Below are 22,900 nucleotides of genomic sequence, written 5' to 3' on the forward strand. Positions count from 1 at the left end.
CTCCTCTTAATCTCTCTGCAGTGTTTGCTTGTGAGGAAAATTTCTGATCTGAGTTGACAAAGTGTCGCAGGAATCCCACTGCTGCAGTGGACATGGTGACAATACAAGGTCTCACCGCCAGGTGTCAGGTTTGGACAGTATTAGAAGGTTTATAACCTGGAAATATCTACTCCTTTTCAAATCCAAAGATTAAAGGTAATTCAGTACTTGGAAAAAATATTTCTCTGCTTTGGTTATGCAAATTGTATCAAATCTGCATCTTGATTTCTGTGTCTTGATTTACTCTCAGTGATTCTGTAACAAAATAACAGCAATTACTGATACAAGAGGAGGATAGTAATGTGCTGTGTAACATCAAACCTAACCAGCCCTGTTAGCTCACCCTGAGCGTGCCTTAGAACAATGAGCTTTTCAAGGCTTGTCCATGGTTCGTGGCAGCTTCATTAAGCCTTGTATTGAAATAAAAGAATGTCTTGGTTTAAAGCTGAGACATTTTTAAAGGGAAAATGAAAATGTTAACAGGCAGCCTGAAAGTAGTTGGGGAAAACCCTGAGGAGTGATAGTGTGATTATATTGGTGTTTGCTCTGGCTGTCTATGTGATGGACTGCCAACTCCTATGGATGGATGGATGGTTGGATGGATGGATGGATGGACTATTAGTATGGTGATATTAAGTATTTAGTGCCTAAGAGAACATTCATAAAAAAATGTTAAACATGTCAGTTGTTTTGATTTTCAAACAATGAAATTAGTGTGTTTACCTGCCTTTCAAATAGCACAAAGACATTGCTCTTTTTCTGCTTAAACGATAGATGCATTGCTGCATTGTGCAATTTAAATAGGACCTGTGTAAGTAGTATACATTTTGAACAAGAGATGATCAAACCCACTTAAGATTCTGTTGAAACTACAGATGCTTATCTCCCATTTTGGGACATCGTCTCCTGTGGTGTATAGCTATATTGCTCTAATAATGCGAACAAGAAAGTTTGCCACCCACTTACCACAGACTTGTTTTTGTTGCTCTTGCCACCCCCTGACCTTATGATGCCCTGAGTAAAGAGCAATATTGTCTCATGACACAAAGCCATTGGCTATATTACGAGTAACAGTAAACATAATATGTTTTTCCCTCTGTATATTTATTCATTTTAAAGAATTAAAAGAAAAACATGATTAAAATGTTAGTCACTGATCATTCAAAAAGAAAACAATAGATTAACTAACCTTAATTTTCATTGTTTTGTCATAGTATCTTATAGAGGAAGATCAACTCCAGGATATTCCAGGAATGATACAATTATGACACCCCCCTACCACCACCACCAAAAAAAAAAGAAAAACAAGAAAAAATAGACTAAGGTACATTACAATTAAAAATCCAGCATGATTTTATTTTCATTATGACTTTTAAATCAATGTAAATAGCAATAAATCCAAAATAATAGAGAATGTAAAATACTACTACTACAACTAACCTTAATAATAATCAAAGCTTTCCTTTATCCCTCATAGATAAAGCTCCTTAAACCTCTTCAGACTACTCTAATCAACACATGATTTAATCCGTAGCCATTGGGCAGGCAAAATGAAAAGCTCCTTCTGATTGGCCTAATCTGCACTGTCCCCAAATCTGACCAATCCGCAGTGAGGGGCGGGGCTTATCTCTGCGCGGCGTCCCAGCAGAGGGAGCGGAGGAAACCCCTCAGTTGTTGTCTGTTACTGCTGGGACACACTGGGCTGTAAAGGTCGATGTCTGTCAAGTGTATAACTCCTTAACTTGAACAGGGAACACTGCACACTTTTCTGCTTACCTCTGAGAACATACTACCCAGTGGGAACAACAGGTGAGTTCCCCCAAACTTTCTGTTATTTAGGGTTTAACTTGACTTCAGTTAGAAAGAAGTTATCAGTCTGTGGGAAATCAGTGGCTGTCAAACGGTCACACGCAGAGGATGGTGAAGCGCTAGACAACTTCCACTACACAGTGGGTGGAGGAGGTAATGGTGCGGTGTCGTTATGTCGTAGTTTAGAGTTGAAACGACCGGTTTTTATCCCTATCCGTGTCCTTCTAGGACCTATTTTCCCGCATATAAACCGCTTCTCTGCTAGCCGTTAGCCCTCAAACTTAGCTTAAACTTAGCTACCTTTCTACTGGAGGGGTTTTAGCTAGGTAGCGAAACAGCTTTGTTTCGACTGTCTGAGTTGGACTACGTGGGAAGAAAAAACTTGTGGACTCAAGCATGTAGTGTTTTACAACCGTAACCTGCATATACATTCCCAGGCAGGTGGTTTATAGTGAAGTACTTTGTACTATTGGACTACACGACTGTCATAAATGAGTAGACATATTTGTCAGCATCTCTTTCCTGCATTAAATAAAAAAATAAAGTTAAATGAAAGTGTCTAGAGAGCTGTTCTAAACGAATTTTCTTTTAATTTATACTTATAAATCTAAGTCTAAATGACAGATGGATAAATAAGCAGCCAGTAGCAGGGGCGGAGCTAGAACCAGCCTTTTAGGGGGGCCATGGCCACCCCTGGCCCCCCTAAAAGGCTGGTTATACTACTGCAGCAGTGTGTGTCAGTGAGCTTGATGCAGACATTTTTGATTTATGCTCAATTTTGAGTGTGGTCTGCGCTATATGCTGTGGGGCTAGCTACGGCCGAGGCAGTGAGGAAGTGGGGGCAAGTTTGTCCGACAACAGAGGGGCATGACAGCAAAAAAGAGCGGGGATCCGGGTGGAAAAAGGGTCGCAGCGTTAAAGCACACCTCGCTCTTCTAGATGGTCCAACTTCACGAGTTGTTTTCCGCAATTGCGGTCATAAAAACCAAAAAAGCCAGCCTCCTGTCTGCGGCAACCTACAATTTGGGAGAGGTGCAGCAGAGTGTCTGCAGAGGGGGCGGGGCGTCTTTTTGTTCACACCTACGCAGACGACCTAGTTTCCAATTATAAATCAGCCTTTAGCCAATCATTGGCCACCCCTACCATTTTTTCCCCCTATAATACAGATGGGGGCAGCAGTAATACTCTCAAGTGGAATATTCAAAACATTTCATTTTTTTGTGGTTAATTATACACATCAATATACTAACATCAAAGATGATAAGGACAGAATTCATGCTCTTTTCAGAACTAGATTTTGTGTTATATGGGGTAAAGAGAAAATCATGTGTCTCTGCAAGTCATCTAGGAGTCTTCAGTGAAATCAAAGATAAATAACAATTTTAATAAAAACTTATCAAATAATCAACTCATGTAGATATTAGTGCTTGTAAATATTAATTTAATGCAGAATGTTTATTGATACAAGTAGGTGAATAATGACAATGGAAAAAATTCACGGCCCAGAACTAAAAACTGAGTTTTATCCTCTATACGTGTTATCTAGAAATTACAGATGTTTAGATATATGCGTCTGTTTGTTAGCAAAGGCTGTAGAAAAGTGTTTATTTAGAAAATATGGATGTGTTGCTGGTTTATTTTCCTGTTGGAACAGTGTAGATTGACCCTGAGGTTCTGGTGCCTATCTGCTTTCGGCCACCCCTCAGTGTACATTGATTATTGCCTGGCCACCCTTATAAAAAATTTCTGGCTGCGCCTCTGGCCAGTAGTTATTCTCTGAGGCGATGATGATGCTTAAAGTTAGCCTGTCTGATTGTGCTGGAACTAGGTCAAGTGGAAACTTTGCCCTGTACACTAACCATTGTTTTTAAACCACAAACCGATGCCATCTTTTGAAGCCAGTGAGGTTTCTTTAAATTTGTCTCTGTCTAGTTTCACTGGGCTAAACTGGCGCTCTTTTGAGAGGACAAACAGCAACAGCTGCACTCCTCACTGACAACAGCATGTGAGTGTGTTTTCTCATCCGTGTGTGTGGTGCTTGTATGTATCTGTTGTTGTTTCAGTCAGAATAGGGCTGGGAGGCTGTATTAGCAGCATTTCTGGCATGCCAACTGAATTCAGGGTGCTTTTAAGAGAGCAGAACAATAGCTGGTCTGAAAGAACCTGATCTCTGCTAGAAAACGTTGGTGTGTTTTGCATGTTCGTTGGACAGATTAGCCTATTTGTGTCTCTCAGCATTTATGGTCCGGGGCTGCTAATGAATGCAGGGGCCTGTGGGCAGCAGAACAGATAGGATGCAAAACAGCCACAGGATACTGAAGACCTCTCAAACATGCCAAAACATGTCATTTACAAATTTGCTTTGGCAGGAACTGAATGCCGTGTGTCACGGCTGTTAACGTTGCCTTTGTCCTGTTAGTGATGGCTTTTAGAAATGTGAAGATTCACAGTTCGTGTTCCACTCTGCAAAAAGCTTTCTACTGTTACAGAAAAACAGGATATGGTCTCTCACAAACTGTTGATCAGTGGCATTTTTTCACGTTGTGGCTTTTACCTGCACAGGAAAGCCTTTCTGTTGCAGTGCACCATATCTTATAGTATTTTTTTTCCGCCTCCTGGCTGCTACAAAGAAAAACAAGAAAATAATGCAAAGTATAGAATAGAACAAGGGAAATATTATGCAGTTTTACTTTAAATCATTCAAAAACAACTCGCCATCACTTCCATGAGAGGGAAACCAGCATGCACATGATATACGACCAGCAGCTAGTGTTGATACTTCCCTCTGATGTGGGAAATGCTCTGACTGCAGCAATTTGGTTCAGATTACAAAGACGTCTTCTTACTACTGAAATCTGCTACTTTGAACTGCCAAAGGGGGTAGATAGCGAAATGTGATATTTGCAGTTTAGCTGTTCCTAAATTCTGAGTGTTTGAAACAGCAGTTTTCATTTTCAGGAGTCCATCTATGCTGCATTTTAGCATCACTAGTGATATGATTCAAAACTTAAGATTGAAGTTGACAGAGAAAATGTGAAGTTGGATGAGTTTTTTTTTAAAAAGGTGTTACTATTTTGCTGCTGGATGAGGTGATTCTGTGATTCTATTTTGAATTTCTATACTTCCTGCCATTGCATGGCTAACAGGTGTATGTTCACTGTAGATTTACATAATCTAATTGTAATTATATAGGATGTAGTCTCACTAAAGCTTACTTTGGTGAGTATAACAAATAAAAAACTAGTTCTAGAGTTGTTAAACCCAAAAAATTATGAAGTAAAATAAAGAAAAAACAGATCAAAGTTATTTATTAATTTAAAGTTAAAGGATTTGACCCCCTGAATAAAATCCAGAGCAACATAGTGTCTTAAAACATCCCCTCACAGGGTCCACCTGTGTGGCGCTTCTATTCTTCTGTGAAGACCTCACAGATCTATTACTGAGCAATAGTAAAAAATTTAAAAAAAATCATCACCAACCCGGTTGAGACTACAGTTATAAAGAGTTTTAGGTTGGATGAGAAGTTTGTGGTGGAGAACCAACCCTGCACATTACCCTGAATACACAATCCCTATGGTGAAGACAAGGTGTTGGCTGAGTCATGCTTTGGACAGGCTTTTCTTTGGTGGGGACAGGGTAGATGGTCTGACTTAAAAATGATTAGAGATTCATCTAACAATAACAGTCCTAAACATCCAGACAGAGCTAGTAGGGAATGTGTTACGATGGTCAAGTCAAGGTTCAGACCTAAATCCATTTGAGAAATTTGATACTTTTCCGTCCAATTTAACTGAGCTTTTTTTGCTGAGATTTGGGATTTTTATTTAATTTTTGAATGCTTTTAAAAACCATATGTTTAGTTTTATATCCCCCTTTCATGTTTTAGACTACCTTTCATTAGTCTGCAACATAAAATCCCAGAACAACACATTTAGGTTTGTGGCTATAACATCACAAAATGTCAAAAGATTAATTGGGTTTTAAATACTATGTGTCCTGGGATCCATTCACGGTTGGCGCATTGTGCCGTCTTTCATCCCCTAACCGACATCGAATCGTCCAGTTTTCCATCGCCCACCAATCAATGCTGACTCAGCCAAAGCTGCCATCTGGGCCCAAAAAGAAGAAGAAAAAAAAAAAAACATGACACCCTCTCTGCAGAGCCTCCAGTGCTCTGTTAACAGATTTGGGGTATGTGTGACAGACTGAGGAAAAAAAGTGTGAAGACGACTTGATGCAAAATTTGCATCTGATTCTTGGAAAAATCAAAGCCTAATTTAGTCTCCCCCCAAGTTTGCTCAATGCTTTATTTATTAAATCTAAAGCCATCAACAGAGGTATCCTTACAGATGTATTTTTCACTTCACCTTTGCTTTGACTGGAAGTCCCCATTACTACTTATTCAAGGTTATCACTCCTGGATAAAAACAGCTTTGAATGAGGACTCACTGCCTTCAGGAGCCTTTTTAAGTTTACTTAAATCCTACTTGTAAAACAAGGTTATTGTCTTAAAAGCTTAACATATGCTTTACTTCTTAAACTCCCCTACGGTTCAATGTTCAGAACAATAATGTTTCAGAGTCTTCTGTTTTTATTACTATCGAAATAAAGAGTTATTTGTCTGTCGTAGACCAAGGCCTGTGTCGCTGTGGAATACAAGCGCCAGCTTCCTGTTTCACCCCAAACTAGCTGTCTGCCTGCTGCTTTATTTGTCAGTGAGAACAACAGTGTGTACAACTGTGCTGCCTTGTGACCCTGCACACTTCCCACTCACGTTTCACTTTTTATGCTCGCATCCTGTCAGGTCAGCAGCCGCTCCTCCATGACTCTGCAGCACTGCTTTACTGGACTCTGCTCGGCTGTTCTAAGCTCTGTGTTTTCGGTGTAAACAGCCTCTCACATGTTTTCTTCTACGTTTTTTAGGATAATAATAATAATTTCACAGGGTTTTTATCCTATTTTGGAGATATTATTGTTTATTAATATAAAGTTTTATGCTAACAGATTGCCTCTATGAAACTGAACATTTTAACATAAAATATTCTAAAAATATATATATATTGAAAAGGAAATATTATTTCATTTGGGATTCTTAACATTTATAGAACTAAAACAATGGATTCATTAGTTAATAAAATAATTTTTAACTAATTTGGTATTTAAAAGTGAATTGCTACACAGGCTTTAAAACATTATATTTGGTTAAAGAGTAACCTACCTACAGCAGTAATTAAGACCAAACTACAATTTTTTTTTTAAATGTCCAATTAAAAATGAAAAAAATCAATTTTTTTATATACAATTACGTGTATTTGTACATGTATTGTATATTTTCAACATTAAAAATTCAGTTGAAATTCACAATAAAGGTTGGGTTTTACAACAGTTTAAGCAGTTTATTAATCAATGTTAACCTATTAAGTGTATTCAATAGGTTAATTGATCATTAAAGTAATATAAAGCTGCAGCCCTCTTTATTTACATCAAATAGAAAAGTAGAAATATGTTAAATCTCTGGAAATGTCTTAGTAAATGAAGTGCTTTTACTTTGAAAAACTAACAGAAGTTACATGTTCAAATAGTCCTACTTTTGGTTTAGGGTGTAGGTCTTCAACAGGGGGTCCGTAACCCCTAGGGGGTCCACAGAGGTACTGCATGGGGGTCGCGAAAGTTTTGGTTGATAACACTCTTTTTTTTTTTTTTTTTTTTTTTTTTTATATTCCCCCCTGCAATTTTTCCAATAATTGAAAAGTCTTTAAATACACATTAACATGAATTAAACACATTGTATTAAACAGATAAATGGAGGCAGAAGATGTCTTTCAGTCATCAATGCACACATTCAGCGACACACAGGAGCTCTTTCAAGCTGGGCACCGTTTCATTCACAACACCTGTCCCATCAACCAGGAATCAGAATCAGAAATACTTTAATAATCCCAGGAAGAAATTACTTTCCTTACATTACTCCATCTGTAATAGAGTGACTATAGGACCAGTTTGATATAACACAATTTCATTCAATATATATAATTAGGGGGTCCCCGCTCCATCTCGCCATCAGTTTGGGGGTCCTTGTCCTGGAAAATGTTGAAGACCCATGGTTTAGGGTGAATTGTTTTTGCATGTTTTTATTTTTTGTACAGTAATACAAATGAATAAGGGAAACATTCACATATCTAAACATACAGTACAGGAAGTTCTTTTATTTTGAAAAACAAAAAAAAACATAAATTTAGTTATAAAATACAAAAAAAAAGCTGTTTCGAACCATAAAGCTATAGCTAACATGGATATATTGTTGTAAACTAGGACTGGTTATTTAATATGTTGAGTTCAATCAATTAGTTACAGAAGGAATAAATGGCAGCATGTAACCGGACAGAGAAGTGTAAACTGATAAGCCACCTGAACGAGTTTAGTTAAGTTGATATCAGATATCTGAGCGCAGTCCAGTACTTTTTGATCTGCATAGCAGAAGTGAGTATAAAGGCTGGTTTATAATCTTAAACCAGATCGTCTGCGTGTGTGTTGTGTGTGTTACAGTTAACGCAGATGTAACCACCCCCCTCCGAAATTGTAGGTGACCACAGACAGTGCAGCAGACAGGAGGCCTCTGATTGGTCAAATCTACATCCCCCACTTCCTCACCGCCTCGGCCGCATCTAGACCCACAGCTAGTTCCTGATTGTCCCTCTTGTATTGTGGCGTGAAATAACACAGTGCAGACCATGATTCAATATTGGGCATCAATCAAAAATATATGCGACAAGCTCACTGCGACACACTGCTGCGAAGAGCATAACCAGCCCTTAATCGTTCAGACAGGGGGATGAGGCTAAATGTGGAGAATTTTCAATACGGATAAAATGCAGAGAGGTTTTTCTGTAAAATAATATAAATATTTAATCTTTCCCCCAACATGGCTGTCTTGTTTATAAGAATAAAAGTTGTAATTCTGTTGATTTAATAGCCATAAGATGCTTATAACGTACAACTGCATCTGGTTGTGTGAGGTTGGATGTTCCATTAAATGAAATCAAGGCCAAAACATTTCAGTTCTCAGTTAATCGTGGTGGAAATCATTATGATCCACATATTCTAACTGCAACCTCTACCTCTACCTCTTCTCTCTCTAGATAGTGGTGTGGAGCCCCTTTGCTGTGCGGCACAGCACAATTTCTATAGTTGAGGCAGTCACAGTGGAAATTATGGACTGACTCAAGCTCCAAACAACATGGATACCAAAATATCTAACTCTATATCGTCTGATGAACATATACAGCACTTGCTTTTACATTTAATTTTGATAGCTGGGAAAAATAGTGCAATAGATTGTATCGTATTGTCACCCAAGTATCATGACACAAATCGTATCGCAACACCCATGCCAATAATCACCCCTAGTCTGCAGACATCTCTGTCCCTAAATACCAGCTTCCTTTTGCCCCGATTTCATTACCTAAAAATCATTAATGAGACTCAAGTGGCAGTCTAGTTTCAGTTCCTAGAGCAGAAGTCTAAGACAAAGATTCGGCCATACTGATATTATTTCTGAACTGATGGCAGTAAAGCAATCCATGCTCCCAGTTGATTTGTGCAAACCTCTTGCTTTGACAGTTTTGCACATAAATGTATCATGGTTTCAGGAACAGTGGAAACATGGAAAGCCATGCGAAATATATTGCAAGAAGAGAAGCTTGACTAGATGGTTATCAGGATTAAATTGGGTTTATCTTTTCATTCATTGCATTTCTATCATGCCCCAAACATTTAATTCTGCACTCCACAGTTTTGCTTTTTGTGTGTGTGTGTGTGTGTGTACTATTTACCCAGCAGAAGGTCTATCACTTCTGCTCTGTGATTTCCACTTTTCTGTTTATGTTAAAAGCTTGATAACATTGCAAAATGCGATAACAAACATCAAATTTGAGCAGAAAGGCTCAGGTTGGACAGTTACTCTTTCCAGTTAGTTTTCTCTCGATTAAAGCTTGTTGTTTTTTCTTCTTTTTTTTTTTTACATATGTTTTGCATGTCCAAAACCACATTAACCTTGCAATTTGTTTATTACAGTCTATGACTTCATGAAAATGACATTACAACATTCAGGATACTTAAGATTAAAGCAGGATCTAACAGGAAAAAAATGACAACAGAAAGGGATTGACACATATTTTGTGAGGCATTTCTGCAAAGTTATTACCACAAATCAGCTCTTAACTGGAATTAATTAGTCTGGATGTGATGTCTGTCTATTTGCAGGAAATTAGAATTTAATAGCATGCACATTTGCATTAATCTTTTAAACAATCTAGGGTATTTAATGCTAAGCATTAATACGTGTATGGGGGATAAAGATGGTTCCTGAAATGAGGAGCATTTTTATATTTTGGTTTACACTGATCCTGCTATAAAGAATTATTTGCACAGTAGTCTGAGTTCCTTTTCTGTCACATTGTGTTCTGTGTGCACCTTGTGCAAACTCCTCATTTTGTAACCCAGCATCAGTAATTGCCAAGAGAGGGATTCTAAATTTACAACGGCCACCCCAAAAGCTGCCTTTGTGTGCGAGTGTGTTTAAAATATGCGGCGATTATAGCGACCCAACAGTAGAGCCAGTGTTTGTGGAAAGTTTTGACTTGGTTTGTTTTGAAAAGAACCACCACCCCCTCAACTAAATGGAGTTTATTCAGTTTATTTTCTACAGTAACTTGGAGTAAATTGTCTTGATTTCTAAACAGTTGTCTTTGGTGGACAACCTTATAGATAGACTGGTTATAAAGACTTAGACTGCTGCAGTTTGACTGTTTTTATTAGCTTTTATTTTAACCAGCCTGCCCGGCTCTGTAGAATTATATTTTCTATATATGTTCTTTGCTGTGTGAGTCTAATTAGGTTTGCAGACATTTAACAAAAGATGACAAATCTGTAAATATATATTTTTTTAAAAATGTTTTGAATTCCGTTTTAGAAACTACCCATTTTATAAGAATAAAAGTTGTAATTATTAGCCATAAGATGCATTTGGTTATGTGGTTATGTGTTCATTCAATGAATGAATGAAAAAAATACAGCAAATGAAGACAGTTCTTATTCAGTAAATCTCTAGTTTTGTAAAGAATAGAAAAAGACATGGATAATTTCTGTTTGACATATTTATGTCATTCTCCCATAAAATTAGTTTCATATACTCTTTCAATTTCAACATTGTTTAAACTCAGTTTTACCTCAGTGTCCTTTTACCACCAAACAACCTAAATTTTGTTTTACTTTAATTTAACGATACCTTAATTAAAGCAAACCATTTGTTTCAACTTCATCAGTTCTATTTCTACAGTTATTAGTAACGCCTTCATGTTCCCTTCAGAACAAAATTAGTGCCATCTGCAAACATAACACATTTTAATGTATCACTTGCTGTACAAATATAATTTATATAGAGTATAAATAACTTTGGTCCCAACTCTGAGCCTAGTGGAACTCCGCAGAGTACATGTTTAAGATGAGATTTAATATCATCAGTGCTCTCATATTGTAGCCTATTAATTTAAGTAACTTCTTAACCCAAGTTGTGCTATACCTCGTATACCATACCGTTCACATTTCTGTAGCAGTAAAGAGTATCGATTGCATCAAATGCTTTAGACAAATCAATAACCACACCTACTCCAAACTGCTTATTATCTACAACTGTTGCAATGTTTATCTATACTTTTGCATAATTAATCTTTCAGATTAATTATGATTTAGCTCCACTATTTAATTTGTATAAAAACTTTTATGAGATACATTTTTCTTTCTCAGCAGAAGCATTCAGTGCTTACATTTACATATTATCATATTTACATATTTAGCTCAACATGTTAATTGTTTTGTATTCTATACAAAAAAGGTATTAATGACTATGATTGAAACATCAAAACAGTCACAATGCACACACAATAAGAAGAAATATTTTCAAGCAAATGTGTTTACTTGTCAACAGAAATGCTGAATAGCTTGTTGGGGTGTGTATGGAAAGTATTTATGCGATGTGTGTTCATTGTGTGCATAATGGTAGTTTTTTCTGGCTGCTGCAGTAAGGAGATGGCAGCCATCTTGCTCCTACCTACACAGCTTTCTGATATAAACCAAGTCTTCTTCACTATGCATGTGTTCCTCATTCAGTTTAATGTGTAATGGCTGGAGAAGGTGATGATCAAAAAGGGTCTGAAATGTAAGGAAACATTCTTTTATGATTGTGTACATATTGAAAAAGTCAAATGCTGCCTCGTGTACACCTCCTAATCTGAACAATATGGCTTCTTGATGACATGTGCTGCAGGAATCATCCTTAAAGTGGTTCTGTTTATTCTGCTATCCGCCAGCCAGTGGAGTTAGAAGTACATGTTTATAGGAGAGATTTAACATAGGCATCTGCGAGACAAGCAGTGGATGGGAATTATTTGCTCTCCAACCTTTTCTCTGAGTAGAACAAAAACAGCTCCAAATGTATGATTTTTATTGCTGCTAAATTATAGTGACCTGGAATGAGACGGATATCTTATTTCAGGAGTACAAGGAATAAATCCATCATATAAGACTTTTTGCTAAATGGCCACTCTTGTTTGGATTTTGAATGGGTCAAATCTGCCATCCAGTGACTAGTGCTGCTGTTTCCTAATTAGCCTGGATGTTTTTATTCTGTTTATTGGGAAAGTATTTTAGTAGACTTAAGGTTCTTCTGCATTCTGAACTTGTCTAAAGATATGCCATCCAGTCCTCATCAATTGTCACATTATAGCATTTACCTTGATTAGCTCATTTCCTGTGTTATTATTAATAATATTATTTTGTTTAAAATGTTTCTCAGTTCCTCCAAAGTGAAAACCAAGCTCAGATTCTTTCCTTTGGATTCTCAAATGCACAAACATATACACAAAGGATTTGCAAACACATTTTTTAAATTTCACATTAGAAATAAATGTATGGAAACATATAGAATTATTCACTGTTTACCTATTTAAAGACTCTTGCAGGGCCTTTAGAAGATAAATAGATCCACAGCATCACAGGTCTTCCACTGTACTCCACTAGGGATGGAACGGTTCACAAAATCCACGGTTCGGTTCGGTTCGTGGTCACAGTTTTTGGTTGGGTTCAGTATATGTTGATTGTTACACCATATCCCATAAAAATTTATGAAAAAAATCCCAAAAAAATGTATGAATTGTGATTATTTTTAATGATCCGCGGAAACCATGGATCATTTCCGCATGTTTTGCTGCTTTGAATTTAATCATCTCGCGCATGCCCTCTACGATCTCCAAGGAACTCAGAGCGGAGCGGCCGGAGCCACAGCGGAGGCTGCAGGCTTTGCTTTGTGCAGGCGGTCTGGAGCGCAGCGGGGCGGAGCGCTGACGGAATATGAGGGATTTCGGGGTTAGCATGACATGTTGGTCGTGTTGCTGTTAGCATAAACACTTTTATCCACAACTTTCTTTTCGCCGTCATCGTAGGTCACTCTAAATGCAAAGTGGTCCCATACAGCAGACCTATAAAGTGCTGCTGGCGCGTCTTCCAACTCCTGTTCTTTCCCACTCGCCATACCCACACAATTCTCCACAACAACGTGATTTTTTTGTGCTACACCCGGCTACGCTGCTTCGCTTCTTCTTCTTCTTGTTTACTACTGGTGGTTGGCTTTGGTCGCAGTACCGCCACCTTCTGCTCTAGAGTGTAAACGCTTCGCCTATGAGAAAAAGGAGCAGCGCATGAACCGAACGCAACACATGCGAACCGAACCGAGAAAGTCAAATCGAACTGTTCGGACGGTTTTCATAAACCGTTCCATCCCTATACTGCACTATATGAGCTGCTGTTCAACATGTTTGCTCTGAAATGTTTATTGTTGTCTCTTTTTTCTGGAGTATACAGTTCCAGTTAAGATCCAGTGGGATTTTTAGCCAATTTAAAATCTTAAAGTTTGTAAAAAAAAAAAAAAAAAAAAAAAAGGGGACTGAAAATGAAAAGTCTTTCTTTTTGACATGCTTTCTCAAAATAATCTTTTGGGTCGTATAGTAGATTTACCAGTTGTTATCGAGACTCTGACCCCCAGATTTCACACTTCTGAGGTTTGGAGTTGTTGTCTTTTGTTACATCATATGTATTCCCATGGGAAATAAAAACGTAATGGATTACTAATAAAAAGTTCCTGAAATTCTTATTGACTTCAAAAAAGTATTTATTTAGTTTGTCGAAATCGACAAGACAATCAATAATTGCCCCATGTTTACCAATATTGTTATCTTGGAGTCGTCACCACTAAATGAAATAATTCTTTAGCAGATATGCAGTGAATGTTTTTGGCAATAAGTACTCTGGATCCTTCAGCCGGCACATCAGATGCAATGCGATTCTGGCCGCCTAGCTTTTTTTAAAGAAAGACTTCATTGGTGACGATTGCTAAAAGCCGTCCCATACACACATGCTGACAGAAGTTTCACACAAGAGCCGGTCTCATGCAGACATGGCTCCCTTTGTGCGCCGCTGTTGACATGCCGGACTTGGCGGAACAGAAGTGGCATTGAACAGAGACGTAGGAGGAATTTCTACGCCTGGAGTCCCTCTTTCTACGCTGTAAATGCCAGAAGTATCCAGACAACTACTCAGCCTCCTTCTCTTCTCCAAATACCATCCGTCTGTCTCAGCTTTGTTGCTTTCTTTGCCTGGATTCCTCTGCCTCCATCAGGTGTTCTCTTTTAACACTTCACCAGCGCTTGCTACCATCTTTTTATCCCTTTGTCCCTGTGTTGACAGAGGCTCTCTGAAGTTATCACAGGGACCATTGACCCCCACCCCCCTTTCTCATCAAACTGACCAGTGTGAGGGTTTTTTTTCCTGCTGTGCCAGAGGCCAGATGTGATGGAGGGATTGTGGCAAGTTTGTATTGAGCAAGTGTAAAAATCAGGCAGCAGGCCCAGCTGGATGAACCAAAGGCCATGCAGAGCCAGCAGTTTAACAGAGTGGAGTGTGCTGCGAGGAGGAGGAGGAGGGGGAGGCTCAGTCCTTCGATTCAGTGTCACAAGCAAATGTGTAGCTAGCTGTGTGTGGGAGCTATGTGCTGCATTGTTTCTGAGTGGGATCTCCTCAGCAAAAAAGACACAGACACGCAACTCTGCACTGCCTTCTGGAGAGCTCTTCGATGCGAGTCGAGTGTTTGTGCCATGGCCGGTGGACCACAGCAGGTAAACCTTACACCTCCGTGTGAAGCAGGGTTAAAAGTATCAGTGAAACAGCAGCTGGAAGCAAGACTGCTATTGTGGTGGCACTGGGCAGGTTTCCCCTTCTCCACCCAGTCTGCCCTCTCTCCTGCCTCCCAACCATAACACCCCCCTCTATCCTCCCCCCTGGCCTGTGTCCATATTAGGGCAAAACTCAGCCAACATCCCTACAGACAGAGCCCAGACGCCCCCCCTCCCCTCTCCCAGCACGCCCTGCTGTCACATTTGCTCCAGCAGAGAGAGCCTGAGGGATACTCGGCTCCCCTAACCCAATTCAAAGGGCTGCCTGCCCGGCCAGTCAAAACAGCAGAGGGATTTTAAATATGGATGCAATGAGGCTAAATCTAGTTTGGCTGTTTCTGTCTTCTTTCCATTGCTTGGAGCCGGTTGGCAAATGGTTTTAGGACCCCACTTCACATGCTCAGTTTTAGCTTTACCATAAAACATCTATGCAAAATGAACACGCAGACAAGAATATTATGCCTGTTTTTTGCAAATCCCTGATCTGCTAATATGTACCACTAAACTTCTTGCCATTGCTATTAATCATTCATATTAAAAGCAGAGCTGATGTCACATCATACGTGACGGAGCACTCACTACAAAACAGGGAATACAGCCAAAATGATTGCAGAGTTGGCATTTCCGACCCTCACTAGCAACTTTTATTAGGAGTTTCTCCATAAAGCTGCACAATATATCACATCATAACCATCATCACAATTATTGCATTGAGTATTGCAGGCCAAGGAACTATTTTTATGCAACAATAAACTTTGCAGTTTTTCGTACAGCCTTTCTGCTTCCTGCAAAGTGTGGATTTCTTGCTGCCTGAATGAATGATAGAAATCTCTGAACATAGAGTTAAAAGTTTCAAATAGCTCCCTACATCTTTGCTTCTTCTGACTTTATTTCTCAGACTCCCCACTTCCAGTTAGCCACACCTGATTGCTGTTAATAAAGTAATCCTGGTAGCGCAATGTGTGTGATTTTTGGGTGCAAATTTTTGCTTTAAATAACCTGCAGAGCAGATGGAGCAATGTGATTTGTTAACTCTTGCTGAGCTTCTTTCAGTCATTTACCTGGTGAGACAGCTTCTCAGACATTTTCCAAGAAATATCCAAATAAAGGTTATTTTGGTCATTGGTGTTCATTTTGGTGTCCTTTAGTTATGACAATGGTTTTCCAGTGGTGCACCGATACAAGATTTTTCAAACCCAAGTACTGACGAGCTTATTAATGAGTTTTGATCATATTCTCTGATATGCCAAGCAGACCATGATGGACATTTTATCCTAAATCCAGTACTGTTCAGATAGTTTTTTTTTTTTTTTCTCATATATCACTTATAAAGAATATCCCTGCTTTGAGTTGCAATTTCATCATTTTCAGAGCAACAGAGCTCTGAAATCTAGAAAATCCATCTTGACTATAATGCTTAGATTTTTTTTTTGCCGAACTGCAAGGGAACTTCTCAACCAAGGTGAATTAGGGAAAAATGGCTATAGGCTTAAAGATGCATCAGCGCTGAACTACTGAGGTGTCACTCTGCTCATCAAACAATGTTTTAGACATAAAGGGTCAAATATAAAGGCTATGTTTAAGATTGTCTCTTTAAGGTAGAGCTGCTTACCATAGATGGCGTTAGTTCATGTGTACATGTAAAAATATTCAGATAAACACCAGGCCGCAAGTGTCGGGCAATGCATTAATATTCCTTTTTATTATTATCCCTTTTTGGACTTTGCTCTGGTCCCAAAAACCTTTTCATCTGCCATAACATTTATGGCAGATGTTATGAGCCTCTGAAGATTCAGGTCTCAGTTCTTCATGACTCTAGTCTGTGGTTTCTAGTTTTAGTAGCTAAGGCTGTGAGCTAACTCTGGAACTCTCCTCTTTTGGTCCGAAGACAATTATCGGAGAAAATTATGGCGCATCCGCATATTGGTCTGTTCTATGCATCTAATCAACACTGATGGGTTCATAGTCACCTAGTGCCATTGGGATATAAAGCTGTGTGTTGTCTAAATAGTTATGGTAACTGAGTTTGTTGTTTGCTATAATTTGGGCTAAGGGGAGCAAGTGGATATTGAATAGGAGGGGCCTAAGAGTGGAGCTTTAAAGCAAAAGTCAAGTCGGCAAGGAATGGTCAATGGATAATAGCTAAAACTAAAAAGTTTGCAGTGATTTAATGAATCCGGCACCGGCCATTTTTGCCCAAAAATAGTATCACCTCACTCCTGACATCTTCTGGCAGTGACATCACGGTGCAGTAAGCCAAGCGCCATTCTTTACAAGCAAAATCAATGGGAACTAGTAGACACATCTGCAATCAACAACAATTATTTAAGATTTCGGGAGGACTTCTCCATTGAAATACAAGAGAGCTATAGTTAAATTGACAATCCCCATGTGCATGGCAGTTGGATGTTGGAATACATCGGATAAAAGTGGGAGAAAAAAAAATGTATTTCACCTGTCCTATTCATGATCCACCCAGATGGATTTTTATATGGATTGCCAACTTGAAGAGGGAGGCTTTGCCATCGAACATCTGGCCAGAGAAAAGACACGTAAAATTTAGCAAACATTTCGAAGAAGAATGTTTTCAAGATGACTTGGATAATATGTTGTGACAAACACCAAATACAGCACTGGGACTTGATCAACAGCCGATACTGCACCATGTCGTCACAAACTGGTAGGTGGCAGTAGTGTTCTTTAACAAACATGGATATCTCCAGTAAAGCACATTCAAATTAAATTACTCTTAATTAAAACACTGATTTATTGAACAGTATGTAACAATTTCATATTTAAAGTTCCTTTAAAAGTTTGAATTCTGAATATGACCGGACTGTTCCTTTAAATTCGTAGGGAAGCGGCTGTTCCAACGGTTGCATTTCCGAAATCTCCCGGGCGGTGCCCGACTTTACGCAAGTGAATAAAGTGCATGTGATTGGTCGATTATCAAGGGGGCGGGATGTTTTGGAGGAAGATTCGCAAGCAAAGTTGGTTGTGGCCGGTTTGTCGGAATAATCCTGCTAACCAGTTAGCAACTTAGTGCTAGTAGGTTCCTAAAGGGACCAAGTAGCACTCAGAAACAGCACGCTATGGACAGCGGAAACACGCAAGAGGAGGAGAGTTTTGTGGAGGTGGTTTTGGATGAGTCTCCTTCATCATATATTTTTATTTAGAGGAGGAAAGCGGGGATGAAGATGTTGTGGAAGAGGACGCCAGGGCGGCAGAAGCTTGGTTTGGTGTAGAAGGCTTACAGCCGTACATGTTTGAGCCCTTGCCTCGCAACGCTGCCAGTTCTGTTAGCTCTACGCCTGCTGAAGACACAGACGTCCATCGCCGTGAACACTGGGATGGAACTCAATGGGAAAGGAAATTATTTAAATTTCTTATTTCAACCGTTGCGTATATTAGCTGCGACAAATGAATGAAGATGCCATGACCAAAAAAATTTGAATGACAGATGACCATGATATATGATTAGCCGAATTTAGTTGTACAAGCGGACGTATAACTAACTGGCCTGCATGAGATAACGGGAAAAAAAAAACCAAAGACAGGATTTTTTTTTTTTAAATAGAAATTTTCTAACTTTTGGGACAAAAGATAAAGAGTAAGTTTATATAAATATATACATATATATATAGCCAGAATGATTTGACATTTAAATATGACTTCCCTACGACTTTAAGGAATGCTGATAAACTGCCCTCACTTCACAGCTGCTCTCCAGCTCTGCTTTAGAACCTCCCTTATGGTTCATTCCTATGAGTAACTTACAGTTGGCCTGTAGTACATGACTCCATGCCAGTCTTAACGTCACACCCTGCAAGGTTTGTAGAACAGGCATTAGTGGCAGTAATAAAGTGTCGTCAGAAAGGAGCTTTTAAACCCTGTGTTTTACTGAGATTTTTTTTTAATTTCCAAAGTTTAAATATTTGATGTAGTTAGCTTGGACTTCTGGTGACTATGGTAGACCTGGAAATGTTTTTTTAATCAAGAATTTGATGTAACTTAGAAACTAAAAGCATTGGAAAACCAGTAGTTTCCTATAAGTCCAAGGAGTTTTGGGAGTTTGTTTTTAAGATTTGATTTGAGTATGCCAATATTACACGAGATGAGGTTGTTGGGCAAACATTTTTCATCGATCATTTGCTGAACCAGATTCCACAAACTCTAAATCAGGTTCAGCTGGTTATGAGCTCTACATGCATAACTTCCTGGTAGGATTATTTTCACATGAGGCAGGTTTATCATAAGCAGAAAGGATCTTTTTTTTCTTTTAATCGTTTTGTTTCTTACCTTGCCTCTCGGCCATAGACTGCCAGAGATAGGCACGTGCCCCAACGTCATCCTGATGGAATGAACGGGCAAAGATGGATGGATGGACAGATTTTGTTCCTTAAATAAGAATCTTAATTACTGGCACTCCAGCAGGCAGTGGAGTTGCATTTGTAAATATAAAGTTTATATTTCAAAATGTCATAATAATAGTGAAGCAATTGTGCCCTTACACACAGGAAACTGTGCTGAATCGGACTGAGAACAAAGGAACTTCTAACCGCTCTCACGTATTTCAGTTGTGCAGTACAAGGGGTTTTTGATCTAAGGGAGTAGCCTCACAGGTTTCCTGTCACATTCATTTATCCTTTTAGAAATATGCTGTTTTGAAGCATTAAATCAAACACAACGGTGCTTTTGTGATGATTTTGTTAATCAGTATTTAAGCACTACTGAAGGCAAATGTAGCATTTTGAAGAAAAAGGGCATATTTGCTCCTGAGAATAGATTTGATCTGTTGTCACTGAGCACAACTTTAAAATGAAGAGGTTAGAAATGTCCCTGATTGCCCTTCCACTCAGAGAGCCACAGCTCACTGAGCTGTTATGAATCCATTACCCATCCATTCATTAATTGTTGCCAGGCAGAAAAAATAGTGATGCATCAAACAAATGATTAATTCACTATAACAGGGTTACTGCCTCTTGACACGCTGAATGATCTTTAACGGTTTAACCCATCTTTGAACTCTGAAAGGGTTTTGACAGAGGAGAACAACCCAATGTGTCCTCCACCCTTCCTCCTTCACCTACGCCCCCCCCCTTCTTTCCTTTTATACCTCAACTTGGTTTTCTACAGGTCTATCTAACTGAGAACTTGAGCTTCCTTGTTACTGCTTCCCCCAGTAGCCCACCAGCTGTGGTTGCGTGATTGGGAGTCCTGCTGGAAATGTGTGTTTTCAAGTGGTTGACATGATGCTCATTGATGTAAGAGAATTGATTTGCCGTTCAATCTTGCGAACATTAGCAGCTGTGTCACCATCTGCATTGTCTGCTCGGGACTCCTGGAACAAATTACAGACCGTGAAAAAAACACTTTTTTTTTATATTTCAATCAAGAATTGATTCATAGTCAAATAGAAACAGACCAGATGTAGATAGGGGTGGAGCTAACAAACACTGTAGAATGAGAACATACAGATAAAATGATGAAAAGGGGTCCCTATGTCCTCCTTTGGCCTAAACTTATAGCAGCATAATTATAGATAATAGCAGGATAACCTAACTATTTTGAATGAGGCAAGAGAAAGGTAGAGCCAAAATGGAGCATGTTTTCCAGTCAATGACTCCATGGAATCAAATGGTTTTCTTTGTTTTTAACTTTTGATAAATATTGTTATCATTTTCTAAATGATTTAGATCACACCCCTGAAGCATTATCAGCCTCCCTCCAAAAGAACAGCCAGATTGCAGTTTTATTAACACACCTTCATGTTTTACTCTAGGTGTGTCCTCCCTTTAAGTTCCACATTTTCATATCTGTGTGCTTCCTCTTACTGGAACCGATGTCTCTTTGGAGACGGATCGTTTCTAGTCCAAACCTTACAGGAAATGAGACGGACGTGTGGTTCACACAGAGATTAAACTAAAGCTGATTTGGAATTAAAAGCACACACCCGTCAAACCATCTAATGTTGAAGATTTTTGTTTTCCTTGTTGTGTATTTCCATGACTAGCGTAAACGGAGTGATTAAGGCTCTGATAAGATCCACCGTTCTGCAGTCATTCATTGTACGGCTGCAGGGCAGATGAACGGATTTTGCTGATCACACCTTTGCACACAATGAACAGCTCATCAGCCAGGATCACAGAGAATATTATGCCCTAGAAATGGGCTGTGTTAAAAAAAAAAAAAAAAAAAAAAAGGTGATATCTAACCCTAATTATTTTTGCTTTACAAATTTTTGATGCGTCCGTTTTAGGTCTGTTTTTTTTTTTTTTTTTTCTTGTCTGCGTCAGACGGAAAATTCCTCCATAGTGGTCGAATGACATTTCCTGAAAAACATGTTTATTTTTTAGACGTCTGCATGCATACCCCCCCCCACCCCCCACACACTGTCTGGCTCCACCACATGCTGGGATGATTGTCAGATTTACTGACTTAATATACCCAACTGACTGACTCTTAACGCCGGCTGCATAGCTGAATGTGCTATTGTTTTACTGGACGGCTCACTGACTGGGATAACTACCTGGCTGAAGTGAGGAGTTGGATGGATGAGCAGCTGGCTCACCAACTATCAGCATAATTTGAATTTCTACATTATTAAACTGGAATGATGTGCAATGCCTGCATATAATCAATGACCTTACAGATTTATCTAAGCTCTGCCATGTTGCTCCTGTCTGATTTAAAAAAAAAAAACATGGAAAATTTTTTGCTTGGACACAAAAAAAGATAGAGGGTTGGAAAAAAACTTGGATGTATGTTTGAAGATGTTGATCTGATCAGGAAGCGCTGCTCTCATCAGCACCCAGCCTGTTCTCTCCACATGGTGTTTTGGCAAATCTTGCAGAGCTTCACTGAAAGTGTGATCTCGGGTGTGTTTGCCAGGATATAGAGTGATGTTGTGGCGGAAGTCACTTGTTCAACAGATATGTGGACCATCCATTCATCCTAAGGATTTAATTCACTCTTAATAACAGCAAGACCTTTTATGACTAACTGCTCTTTATGGTTTTGTCTTTTCGGTTATTCAGTTTCCATCATTTGATTAAACTTAAAGAAGTAAAGGTAACTTCTTAAATTCCTTCGAATATTCTATCTTCCACTTTTTATGAGATAAAAATTATGAAAACGGTTGCTAATAAAAAAATATTAAAAAGAACAGGAAATGGAGGAAGCAGCAACACTAGCGCCTCACATGGTCTAAAGTCATGGCTGCTGAAAGCAGCAATAAATCTGCGAACGCATACATGTTTTGGCTGATAGCGATACAGTTTTTATAAACCGCTAATATTGGCCTAAAATATTAGTCCACTGATTTATTATTCTACCTTTACTGTGATATACATTGCTAAAGGTGGCAATTTTTTGTTTAATCAACATGTACAAAAATGTAAGATTTAATAGCTGTAAAGTATCAGGAGCAGAGGTTTAAGCCTAGTGAACTTAAAGGCAAATGCATTATTTTTCTGTAAGATTTAAAGTTGTAGGGAAGTCATATTTGAATGTCAAATAATTCTGGCTTAAGCATGTATATAACTGTTATCTTTATCAGACCATATTTTCCCAAAAGTTAGAAAATTTCCATTTAAAAAAAAACCTGTCTTAAAATCTGTTTTTTTTTCTTTTCGTTATCTTATGCAGGCCAGTTAGTTATACGTCAGCTTGTACACCTAAATTCGGCCAATCATATATCAACAGTCATCTGTCAATCAATTTTTTTGTCATAGCATTTTGATTCATATGTAGCAGCTAATATACACTCC

General features: G+C 38.7%; 1 protein-coding gene across 7 annotated transcripts in view; it reads left to right on the forward strand.

Annotated features, from left to right (window-relative positions):
* The first annotated feature begins 1,699 nt into the window (after positions 1–1,699).
* The window catches only part of LOC107095669 (protein FAM49A), a 36,682-nt gene continuing 15,481 nt past the window's right edge, over positions 1,700–22,900 (forward strand). For 4 of the 7 annotated variants that reach the window (XM_015391870.1, XM_015391872.1, XM_015391874.1 and 1 more), the window contains exon 1: positions 1,700–1,848. The gene's annotated coding sequence lies outside the window, so the exon portion shown is untranslated. Of the gene's footprint in view, positions 1,849–3,780; positions 3,854–22,900 lie in introns of all 7 variants that reach the window. The other 3 variants (XM_015391873.1, XM_015391868.1, XM_015391875.1) reach the window with 3 other exon arrangements.

Source organism: Cyprinodon variegatus, unplaced genomic scaffold, assembly GCF_000732505.1.
Source record: "Cyprinodon variegatus isolate N-32 unplaced genomic scaffold, C_variegatus-1.0 Scaffold563, whole genome shotgun sequence".
Lineage (NCBI taxonomy): Eukaryota > Metazoa > Chordata > Actinopteri > Cyprinodontiformes > Cyprinodontidae > Cyprinodon > Cyprinodon variegatus.